This window comes from Vitis vinifera, chromosome 10, assembly GCF_030704535.1.
Source record: "Vitis vinifera cultivar Pinot Noir 40024 chromosome 10, ASM3070453v1".
Classification (NCBI taxonomy): Eukaryota; Viridiplantae; Streptophyta; class Magnoliopsida; order Vitales; family Vitaceae; genus Vitis; species Vitis vinifera.
The window spans coordinates 3,499,586-3,511,609 of NC_081814.1; the positions used below are offsets into that span (position 1 = coordinate 3,499,586).

The following is a 12,024-nucleotide window of genomic DNA, read 5'->3' on the forward strand; positions in this document are numbered from 1 at the left end:
CAAACATGTAAAATGATTTGGTTTTGCTTTGAAAATATTAAATGGGAAGTGAATGAAAATTTAATACAAGATAAAAATATTAGAATTATTGGTATTTAATTGTTGTTCCTGTGATAGTATTTACTAGATTGTTGTGGTTGTGAAAATTCTTTTTATTGGAATATTGGTTCATATATTTTTGTGATTGTTGTTATGTTAGAAATTATATAAATTTATTGGTGATATATTAGTGTTGAAATAATGGAAAATATTTGTTAAAAATGTTGAGTATTGAGATATGTTTAAAATGATTGTTTAAAAATTATTAATATTATTAGAAATAAATAAATTAATGATATAAATTGGGTTTTTGTTAATATTTGAATTATTAGAAAAATATTTCACAAATGTTATGGTGGCATAATTGTGGAAATTTGTTGTATTGGGTGTTAATATTATTGGAGATAAATAAATTATGACATAAATTACATTTTTTTTTATATTTGTATTAGTGAGAATTTTCTTGAATATGTGTGGTTATTTAATTGAAGAAAAAAAATTGTTATATTAGTTGTTGGAAATTATTAAGTATGTCGGGAACCAATAGAATTTATGTGACTACGATTTAAAACTATGTTTTGATGCTATACAATTAATTGTGAATTTTCTTTGATGTTGATGGTGATTAAAGTGAATAAAAATCGTAGTGTAGGTTATTGGAAATTATGAAACATAATGAGAGTAAATAGAATTATGTCTTGGAAAATTATGGATGTTAAAATATGATTTAATTGCACTTCATATGCATCATGATTGTATGAAGAAAAAAAAAATTAAAGAAATGGTTATGTGAAATGGAAATGAAAATGAAAAGACCCAGAGATAACAAAACTGAAAAGAAAAGAAAAATAAGAAATGGAATGACCATGGAGATGGTGAATTAAGAAGGGATTGAGATCCCTAGGGTGAAAGACCCAAAATTTTACCCTATGAAGACTCTGAATGGGGAGTGTATATGGGTACGGACGTGTATCTTTCGGTAAAAGCCTAAAAACAATACGTGATTGCATGTAAGCAGTTGCATCATGGTTGCATTTGAAAGAATGATTTGTATTATTTATCAAGTGTATGTTTAAATATATTTGTAGACCTTCCATTTTGTCCTTTTAACATATGTCTTTAAGTTTACTTCCAATGTTCCACAATGGTTATTTGATGGCCCATTACTACTCATGTAGCTTACCTTCTCTGAGCTACTTTGGAGGCTTTGGTTGAAAGGTTTATCCAGCTCCACATTATGACATTGGCTGCCCTTCAAGTTTAGATTGGGTTTCACTTAGGTGCACTTTAGGTTAGACTTAGTTAGACCCACCTAGTCTCACCTTAAGCCTATATAGGTATACCCGGCCCATTAGACATCTTAGGCCCGTCTAGGTTCACTTAGGCCCTCTTAGGCACACTTGGCCTATTAGACATTTTTAGCGTTTCTTACATGTTTCACATAGTCACATGATTTGCATGACCTGCATTGGATTGACCATTTTGTTTTATTTTATTTTATTATTATTTTTACTTTATTTATTCATTTTATTTTACTTTATTCTTTTATATGTTGCAAGATTGCTAACTCTTTTTGGTTTTATTCCTTTTATTTTCGTTTTTTATTGTTTGACAAGAGAATTGGGGTTGCGGATCAACTCTCACAAAGGCATGCACACTCAAAGAAGGCAAGCAAAAATATTATTGGAAAGAAGATATCGACTTGGCTACATACATGGGAGGAAAGGATTCTCCAAGGAAAGGGAGAGGTATTCTGATTTCCGAAAAGAAAGGGAAATGGAATAAAGGAAAGTGGATTTTCTTCAGTAGATTGAGTTTTTGGGAGGTTGATACAAATGTATATATAAAAAAAAGAACGGAAGAGAGGGGATTTTCAGAGACAAGTTTTCATAGGAAGAGGAATGAAGCACGAGAAAGCGAGGGGAAAGATCTGAGAATACAAAACCAGTGGAGATTTTTTGAGAATATAAACCAGTGGAGATTTTCTCGCCAGAAAGAAGCGCTTCTAGGTATGTTTACTGTAGACTCCTTCTTCATTCCCATTATCATTTTGTTATGTATTAATCTTCACTAGATTTTGAGTCTCGTTTGGATGCTAGGGGGTAGAATGACAAAGGTCATATGTTTGTCTACATTGGTACTTGATTGCTTCTATAGATGTTGTTGATTTGTCTATTTGGAGTACTCTAATTTTGATTTAGGGTTGCAAGGTTCCATTTTTTTTATTATTTCCTGTGCATTACATGAGAACTGTGGTTGTATTTGTTTGCTGGAATATGCTTGTACTTCTCTCACCATTCCAAGCCCATTGAATAAGCATGAAATGTGGCGTTATAGTGTTCCTGTTTTACTTGTTCTCTTTTTTCTCCTCTCTGCTTCATTCCTTTCCCATTTCTGCACATTCTTCTGTTTTTTCCTTTCTGGTGATCCACCACGGTTATTCTTCCTGGACAAGTTTGATATTGCGGGTGTTGGAGCATGTTTGAAGCGCTACACTGATCCATCATTCTTTAAAGCAGAATCAGCATCCTCTTGGGCTGTGAAGTTACAGGTTCAGAAGGGAAAGAAAATCTGCAAAGAAATGAGGAAAGCGATACCAAACCCTGTTTTATTGCAGTTGACGACGTTGGGGAATGGAAAAAGAACAAGAGTTGGAGTGGCTTGAAACCCAGAAGATTGTAATAAGTGAAGATCTTGTGGCCATTGCAAAAAAAATGCAGCTTCAGTCCCTTGCAATTGTTGATAAGCACAGATGTCTCTATGATGGTCCCACTTTACAAATAACCATCTACTGGTATAATGTTTACTGGTTTCCCTTGCTTGCCAAACACTCTTAAGTCCCAGACCTTTGAAGAACCCCTAGTTGTTCCTGTGGATTATGAATGGATTTGGCATTGTCACAGGCTCAATACAATGAGATACAAAACTGATTGTGAGGGTCTTCATGGTAGGATTCTTGATAACTGCAATGTTGTATATTTTGTTCAAGGGGCTTCAACAAGTGAAACTGAAAAAATATGGAACACAATGTACCCCAACGAGTCCCACCTCTTGGACTTGACAAGAGATATTTCACAAGATATATCTGAAAAGAAAAATTTTTGGATGTGGAAAACATACCAAATATGATTTGGTTTCAGCTGTTAAAAGGCAGAGTCCTTTCTATTACCAGGTACCCAGACCCCATATGGATAATCAACATTTTCTTGAAGGAATTAAAGCCAGATACAAAGGCTTTCTATATTTAATCAAGAGAAACAGGGAAAGATCCATAAAGTGTTTATGTGTTCCAACTTACGACACTGACCTTATCTGACACTCTCATCAGATGCATCCTGTTTCTTATTGCAAAGACCTGTGTAAATTAGTTGGCAAGGTGTTAGAGCATGATGACATGGATTCAGACAGAACAAAGGGGAAAAGTCAGATATTGGGCTTTCAGAAACTACCAAGCAGTGGGATGAGGCACTTGGTTCACGTTACTGGAAAGCAGGAGCAATGTATAGAGACAGTGTTCCCTCTCTTCTTATGACCACTCCTTACTCACCCAATGTGATGACCAAGAAGGTAGCTACACCATATGATTGTCAGAAAATAATCTAGCTTCCTGAGTTGAAAGTTGTAGAGGTCATTCTGGAGATTGTTGGAGTCAAAAACTTGTTAGTGGGACAAAAGGAAGCCTATTCGTTTCATTTTGAAAAAAATAAAATAAAATAAAACACAGTCGGGCACAAACTTCAATGCTAAGCGAAGACTGACCAGATTATTAAAAAGTAAGGCTGACGATGAATTTAATGACAAGTTGGCATCATTTGATCATTTGTTGTTCTCTCCACGTGGACTATGAATTAATCAGATAGTTGAGATATTAATGACTTTGAATGTTGTTGGCTAGAGAGCAGTTTTGAAGCCTGCTCAGTATAACGCTGTTTATGCAATAACTGAAAGACACATACCAGACTTCGAAGAAAATTGAGATTGCTAAGAGAAGGAATGGAAGATGATGAAGTCGGTGGAAATGGTGAGTTGACCTCTGAAACTCACAAGGAGTCACATTTACCTGCTGCCTTTTCTGGTGTGTATACTTCTGCTCAGGTGAGGGATATATTTGAGATAGAGTTGGATCAAGATAATAGCTCTGATAGAGATGGAGCGAGCACGATACTTGAAGAAACTGAGAGTATTTCAGTTGGAGAAGTGATGAAGAGCCCATTTTTCAGTGAAAATGAATCATCAGACAACTCATTCTGGATTGATTTAGGGCACAATCCAATGGGGTTTGACTATGCGAGCCAGGTGAACAAATAGAAATTGGCTTCTCCCTACCACCCACAATCACCATCATGAGGGAAATTTCCAACAGTGGTGACCACCATCGTGCTCAAAAAGCTGGTCTCATGGCAACTTAGCTTGAGGATTCTTCTGAGGATGAGCAGAAGGTGAAGGGTGGAGTTAAACAAAAGAAGCAATGGAATACCAATTTACAACGGGCATGTCTTCATGTACTTGGGGATTCCAACCAGAACATCAGTATTATGATTGATGGTAGCATCATTCGTTATAAACCTGAGTGGAAGATTATTTAACTGATATGCACTCTCATATTCTCAGCATTTATTCTGGGCACAAAGTAGAGATGCTACAGATTGAAAGTGGAAAGCTCTTGCAAGTAAAACAACAATTTTTCATATTAATGATCCTCATGTTCAGGCTTCCTTACTTTCGTTTCTACCAGCAGACCTGCTGAAAATATCAGAAATTCCAAGGCTGACCGCAAATGCTTTCACTCTGCTTATTCGTTGGTTTCATGATAACTTCCGTGTCAGAAGCCCAAGCAGTGCAGAGAGACCACTTCATTCATCATTGGCCTTTGCTCCTGAGGCTCATGAAGGCACTTCAGAAAAGGTTGCTGCATTGTCTGTTGCACTGTTCAGAGCTTTGAATCTTACTACTCGGTTCGTATCCATTCTGGATGTGGCTCCCTTGAAACTAGGCACTCACAAATCTAAATCAGCTATTCAAAATGCAAACAGAGCAAGTAAAGGGATATTTGATAATTCAACACTAATGGTGGCAGAAAAAGAAAAAATCAGGTTTCCTTCTCTCCTGTTAAATCATCCTCATGCCATGGCAAGGGCAACGTCTGTGAACCTTCTCAAAACAATGCATGTACAAATAAGGATCTTAAATCAACAAGAAAAACTACTCAGTCTAAAGATTCTCCAATCTCTGATCAATTAAATGATAGAATGTTGGATTCGTTAACTTGCAAGGAACAATTTGCTATCTCTGAAAACTGCATTTCTGATAAAATAGAGGGGTCAAAGAGGAAAGGAGATCTTAAGTTCGAGATGCAGCATGATCAATGGCATCCTCAATCACCAGGAAGGCCTACATATCAGGTAACTTGTTGCATGAATCAGCATGTCCGAGAGGAGTTCCGTCAGTGAGTAACCAGACACTATGAAGCTCAACGCAATAATTTGTCTTCAGAAGGATCTATCATCCGTTCCATCTCATGAGGTGAAATTGCCTGTACTGTGGGGAATCTCTAGTTGCTTCCAGTTCAGCCAAAACTATCCAGTACAACAGTTTACTTCATCAAAAAATAGGAGCACAGAACTTTAAGCACAGAGGCTACATACAAGGGCAAAAGCTGAGGAAGCACTGAGAATGGTAGAAACAAATAGTGTTGAACTGGCCATGAAATGGCTGTTTAGTCGTCCTGAAGATCATGTGCAGGAGGATGATGAATTGGCTCGGGCACTTGCTTCGTCACTAGGAAGTTCTTCAGAAACGTCTAAAGTGGAAAGCATTGATAAGTCAATGGACATTCTGACCAAAGAGGGACAAACAAAGGCACCGCCTATTGATGATATTACATTGATGAAGTTGTTTCAGAGTAGTGGTACAATGGCATTCCCATTGATAGATTTGTTTGTGATTCTTTGCAATCGGAGCAAAGGAGAAGATCGGTCAAAGGTGGTCACTTAACTTATTCAGCAGCTAAAGCTTTGTCCACTAGAATTTTCAAAGAATGCTAGTGTACTGTATATGGTATCACAAATTTTAGCATGGATTCTGTTTGGAGGTGAAAGTACACGAGAAATTGATGCATGTAATGGCATTGTTTCTGCTGCAAGTGATATTTTGATGAGCTTCAAGCCTAGAAACGAGTTAGGGAATGAGGTTCTAGTCCCAAAATGCATAAGTGCTCTACTGTTTATCTTGGATAACTTGTTGCAGTCCCGTCCTAGATTTTCTTCTGAAACTATGGAAGGAAATGCAGTAGGAACTGTACCTGACTCGACTGGAAAGCATGTTTTTTCGTCCATTCCACCAGATGCAGAAAACAAATTGGATTCTGATGCCCATGAGAAGTAACCTGATTCCACCCTCGAGAAAATATTAGGCAAATCTACTGGTTATTTGACAATTGAAGAGAGTCGTAGCGTATTGTTAGTTGCTTGTCAATTGTTAAAACAAGAAGTTCCTGTTGTGGTCATGCAGGCTAGTCTGCAGTTGTGTGCTCGTCTAACAAAAACACATTCTCTAGCCTTGGAGTTCCTTGAAAATGGAGGTATGGCTGTTTTTGTAGTCTTCCAAGAAGCTACTTCTTTCCTGGATATGAAATGCTAGCATCTGTTATCATTCGACATCTCCTTGAGGATCCGCAAACACTTCAAACAGCTATGGAGCTGGAGATACGACAAACTCTAAGTGGAAGTCGGCATGCTGCCCCCCTGTACTCTCTCGAGCCTTATAAACATCAATGGCATCGGTCATCTCTAGAAATCCTGTGGTTTTCATGAAAGTTGTAGTTGCAGTTTGTCAGTTGGAATCATCAGTAGGGAGAACTGTCATCATGTTATCAAAGGAAAAAGAAAAGGACAAACCAAAATTCTCCAATGTTGAACTTGGTTTATCTTCTAATGAATGTGTGCGGATTCACGAAAATAAGATACATGATGGACCAGGAAAGTGTCCTAAAGGCCATAAAAAGATTCTTGCGAATCTCACTCAAGTTATTGATCTTCTTCTCGAAATTGTGCTGAAATATCCTGCTCCAAAAAGCCCAGAAGATGGTGCAGGTTACTCAACTACTATGGAGGTAGATGAACCTACTAATAAGGTAAAGGGTAAGTCAAAGGACGATGCAAGAAGGAAGAATTTAAAGAAGAACAAAATAAAGTTGTAAATTCGCAAATCAAGATCTTCATGTTGCAGAAATGTGTACAGGAGCTGGCAGCAAAGAATTTCTCTCTATTGACTGAATGCCAGAAACTCTCAAAGGTGTCCAAATTGTCAGAAAAACTAATTTCTGAATTAGAACATGAAAATCTTGAGCAACAGGTGCAAGTTAACTCCTTGTTTGATCAAGTAAAAATGCTGAGAACGAGGATGTATCACGTATCGAGAGCATTTGATATTGATGCAGAGCATAGGGCTGCAAACCAAGTGATCAAGATGATGCAGGCTGAAACTTCAAGACCGATTAGCTTCTGGAGACATTCGAAAGACAATAGAATCTCGCTTCAGCAAAAGAAAATCAAGAGCTAGGAAATCAAATTACGGCCAAATCAAATATTGTACAATGTATTAGTTTCATTGGTCTCGGAATAATGGGGTTCAGGATAGGCACTAGAATCTGACCAGCAATGAATGCCTCAAAAAAAAAAAAAAAAAAAAAAACGTGTGTTCCATCTGGTTACTGGTAAGTTGAATTTTGGAGCCATGAGTGTGTGGTTTCTATTGAATCCCCCCTTATCAAAGCAACCATTCCGATAATGCAATGGGATCAGATTATAGCCAAAACTCTGAGCCATTCTTACAAAAGGGTTTTACTGTCAGATCATCATAAGAAAAGAATTCTTTCAAAAAGAATACTAGTTGAGATTAATGGAAAAGAAGAAACAGCCATGAAGTTTGATTTGGATGGGCTTGTTGTCATTGGTAGAGTTGACTCAAGCACAAATGCTTGCCTACTTGCTGAAAACTTAGGAAGTTCTGATCGTGAGATGCCTCGGTCTCGTGGGTTGATTGACAAGGTGATTTTTAGAGAAAATGACCCATTGGTAATTTTGTTGGAGCGGACGGTTACAGTAATGGTTTTATGCCCCAATATTCAAACCAAAGCCCAGTCTGAAATTGATGCACCATGGTCTTCAAAGGCTTTACTCAACATCACATTTAAAGGAACCCTTCAAGGTAATGCCTATTCAGGACAAGATTCTCACTGGAGCAAATTCTTTTGGGGAATATACCAGTCCACTTTACATATTCTGCGAAATCATATAGCAGCTCTCTGTTTGGCCTTTCTCTTGGGTTCTCTTCTACCTTGAATGAGAAAATGTCAGTTCTTCTTGCAACCCAGGGAAGCACATTGCTTACGATGAACCAATTCTCTAGACCTGACAAATTCGCAGAGTTTTGTATCTTTACTCATGCCTGATTCTCCCATTCTATTTGAGAAAATCTGGTTCAAGAATTCCACTTGCGCCTTTCTCATCTTCAGCTATTGCATTGTCAAATTTTCTCCGAAGTGCTAGCGTAAATGAATAAAAAACAAGCTTAGTTAGAAGTCCTAACCTGCTTTTGTCTGAATTATCAGAGTTTTCAAAGGAAACATTGCAACAAAACATGAATCAATTGGACCCAGCTTATAGTCTCAATGCTGATGATGAAAACAGCTATGCTGATCCAGAAGAGTACAGTGAAGACAGTGACAGTGATGAAGATTACAATAGTTTCTAGAGGCCAATCTTTTTTGCTTGAAGGAGAACCTGATTTTGATTCTAGTCCTCTAACTCTATGTCGATCCCCTGGTCGAGTGACCTTCGTACTACAAGCCAGCCTTGAACTCCCGTTATCGGACTTGTCTAGTTTAATTATTCAAGTCAACCAGACCGCATAATCCTTCCTATGGTTCTGTTAACGAGACGACTCTTGTTGTTAATGTCAGGTCACTCCCTCACTTAGTTGCCAGGGGGGTTCCCCTGGACCCCCAATTGTCACAGGCCCCCAATATTAAAACAAAAACTCAGGAACTACTTCCCTAGTATCCTGAGGGCTTTCCCTCCCTCTAATTCACCTCCCCTCTGTATGGAGAATCTAATTTGAGGTTTTATTGAATTTCGGATAATGGAACAAGTGAAGCACATCTTTTGTTGTTTCCACTGCTTGACATGTACGTGTCCTCAACAACCTGGCGGTTGTTCAGTCTCCACTTTTGGGGGTGGGAGTGCTTGGTCGCTGGGGTTTCCTTTTCCTCAACCAATTCGGTTGTGTCGGACCGGTATAACATTATGCAGATGGGTGGCAAACCTGGCAGAGATGAGTCAAGCTGCCTATTCGATTCCTTAAGTCCCAGACTTGCTAAGACTAGCAGCGCATTCTCTAACAGCCGACCCCGTACATTTGTAACGGTCACAATGGTATAGTTAAAACTTGCTTGAGCATGAAAACTCCCTTTGGTATTCTATGCGCACTCTTTCGTGAACCAATACATCCATTCCTACGTGAACCAATTCTTGGTATAGGTTTTGCCATATTTTATCATCTCATAAATATGAGTAAGAGATATATGGATATATCCATTTCATGTCAAAACATGATTTATTTTTTTTTTTTTAAGAAATGCGAGTCTGTTTTGTCCACTTTCTCCATCCCCCTCTATCAAAATGATCAGAAAAGGAGTTTACTAGAGTTAAAGAGTTGGGATTGAATTTTGGAATTTTTTTTTTTTTTTTTTTTTATGGAAGTCGGTTGGAGAGAGGGTTCCCCCTCTCCCCCTTATAAAGGTCGTCGATCCGGAATTACATCGAAAGAATATCTTCATAAAGCTATTGCACCAAAGCCATCTGGTAGAGACCAGGGTTTATCACAGAAAGCCATTGTAATAGTTGTTCCTGCCATAACTAAGAAGCGGTCACCTGATGCCTCTCCTACTCGATCTAGTAGAAATCCTCATCTCCTGTAGAGTAGCCTTTCTGTCGGAACAAAGAGTGAATTGACTGTTTCTAAAATCAAGGATTCTCAAGAAGTTTCAAATGTCAATGGGAATGAGGAGCTCACAAAGGGAGTGGTGCAGCATATGCACTTCATGCAAATTATGCTTAGATGCCACCACAAAGGATGCCACAACCATGAATAGCCGAAATGGCCATATTCCAATCTTTCTTTGGGACACTTCGAGTAGAAAGGATATTATGATTACCTGGGTTATTATTTCTTAGTTCCAACAGGTCCCATGAATTTTGGTGGTGAGGTCATTTCAGCATTGTGGGGACCGCAACAAGAAATATGGGCCTCATCCTGTTGTAACTCGCCTGGACTGCATAGATTAGTTTACAGTCACTGTGCCAATTTTGAGCCTTACTGGAATAAGTGATAGCTTACCAATTGGAGAATAATGGTTGCAGAAACTGAAAGTGGAAGGAGCAGAGTAGTTTTGTTTTTAGATATTTTATGATCGTCATGCAGAAAAGCAACTCAGTAGCTGAAGTTGAGTATATTGATAAACTTGAGAATGCATCTCCAACCGATGGAACTGAGCAGCAGCACAGGAAATTTGATCAAGAACTAGATCTTACCGCTCCACCACAAGCTCCAGTTGATGATTTAAATCATGATCCCGAGAAACTAAAGTTGAATTTGAGCGACAATGATGATGAAGTTAATGTACCAAACCTAGTGAGCATCGAGTCTGAAATGAATATGGCCAATCCCTTTTCAGACAACTAGCATTCTACAAAGGCCTCCTCATGCGCCCACCAACAATCAAACTTAGTCATACCCCCTGGTCCCACTCCAGCATGGCCACCTCGCCACATATCATACTCCTCATAATGTTTCTTTTTCTTCATTTTGTGATCTTATACATCTTAAATCCGGATTTCAAAACCTTTTTCCATCAAAATAACTTTGGTTTTCTTTAAAATTCCTTAGGAGTTTCTAGGCATAAAATCCAAATTTTAATATGCTATTTGCTACCACTTTCCTTCGGGCATGCACTTTCACTATTTTATTTGATTTTTAACTATTTTTGTGATTTTCTTGATTTTCCAAAGCATGAACAAAATTCATGATTCCAAACAATGGAATTCATAGAATCAACTCATGCAAAATTGATTAGGGCTTTGGAAGGGCCCTGACATTTATGATATTCTCTTCGATATTGTTTGCTTGATATCCGATTGATTCTTGATTCCTCTTGAAAATACATGAATTTGTTTTACATTTATTGTTGAGCTACCCATGTTTCCCATTGAGGTCTTGATGCCCGCTAATCAAGTACACTTTTTATGCCCCCCAACTCTAAGATTCTATGAATGTGTACGTTATCATGAGCCATGTCCATGTTTGATGTCATACTTGATTGCCATGATGTTGGATTTGCTTGGATGAAACACATGTTGTATGATATATTTTTATGCTAACTTTCATGTTTCACGATAGCGCTTGAGAAGTCGTTCAGGTATGCACTTTAACTCTCTCTTATGATCATACTTTCTTGTTTAACATGCTATTTTTTGAAATCACTTAGTCTACCTAGGTACCCTTAATTAACCAATTAATTGTCACATTTCCTTTAACTTAGTTAGTAGAGACCTTTATAGGGCTTAGAGGGGTGCTACCTTTTTAGAGGTACCTTCCCAATTAGTAACCTGATCCCCAGACCTAGACTCGGGTTTTCCAAAGACACGTTTTTCTAAAAACTATGGAGTCATTTTTCAGGATTTTTTTTTGTTTTATTTTCCCTTTAAAATAAAATAAAATAAGTGGCGACTCTGACTTTTCCAAAAATTAATTTTTCATTAATAAAAGCGAATCTCGCCAATCGAGTGGGGACGCATGTGAAAAATGCAGGTCCACAATATTATTCAAGGCTAAACTTATTTATTTTGCAAATTTAGAATTTGTTGATATGTTAGACATATGATTGAATAAGGAAAATGATAATTTTGATTGGTTTAAATTTGTATG

General features: G+C 37.7%; 1 pseudogene; it reads left to right on the top strand.

Moving 5' to 3' along the window:
- The first annotated feature begins 2,661 nt into the window (after nt 1-2,661).
- LOC132254503 (glycine-rich domain-containing protein 2-like) lies at nt 2,662-3,746 on the top strand (annotated as a pseudogene).
- The last annotated feature ends 8,278 nt before the right edge of the window (nt 3,747-12,024 follow it).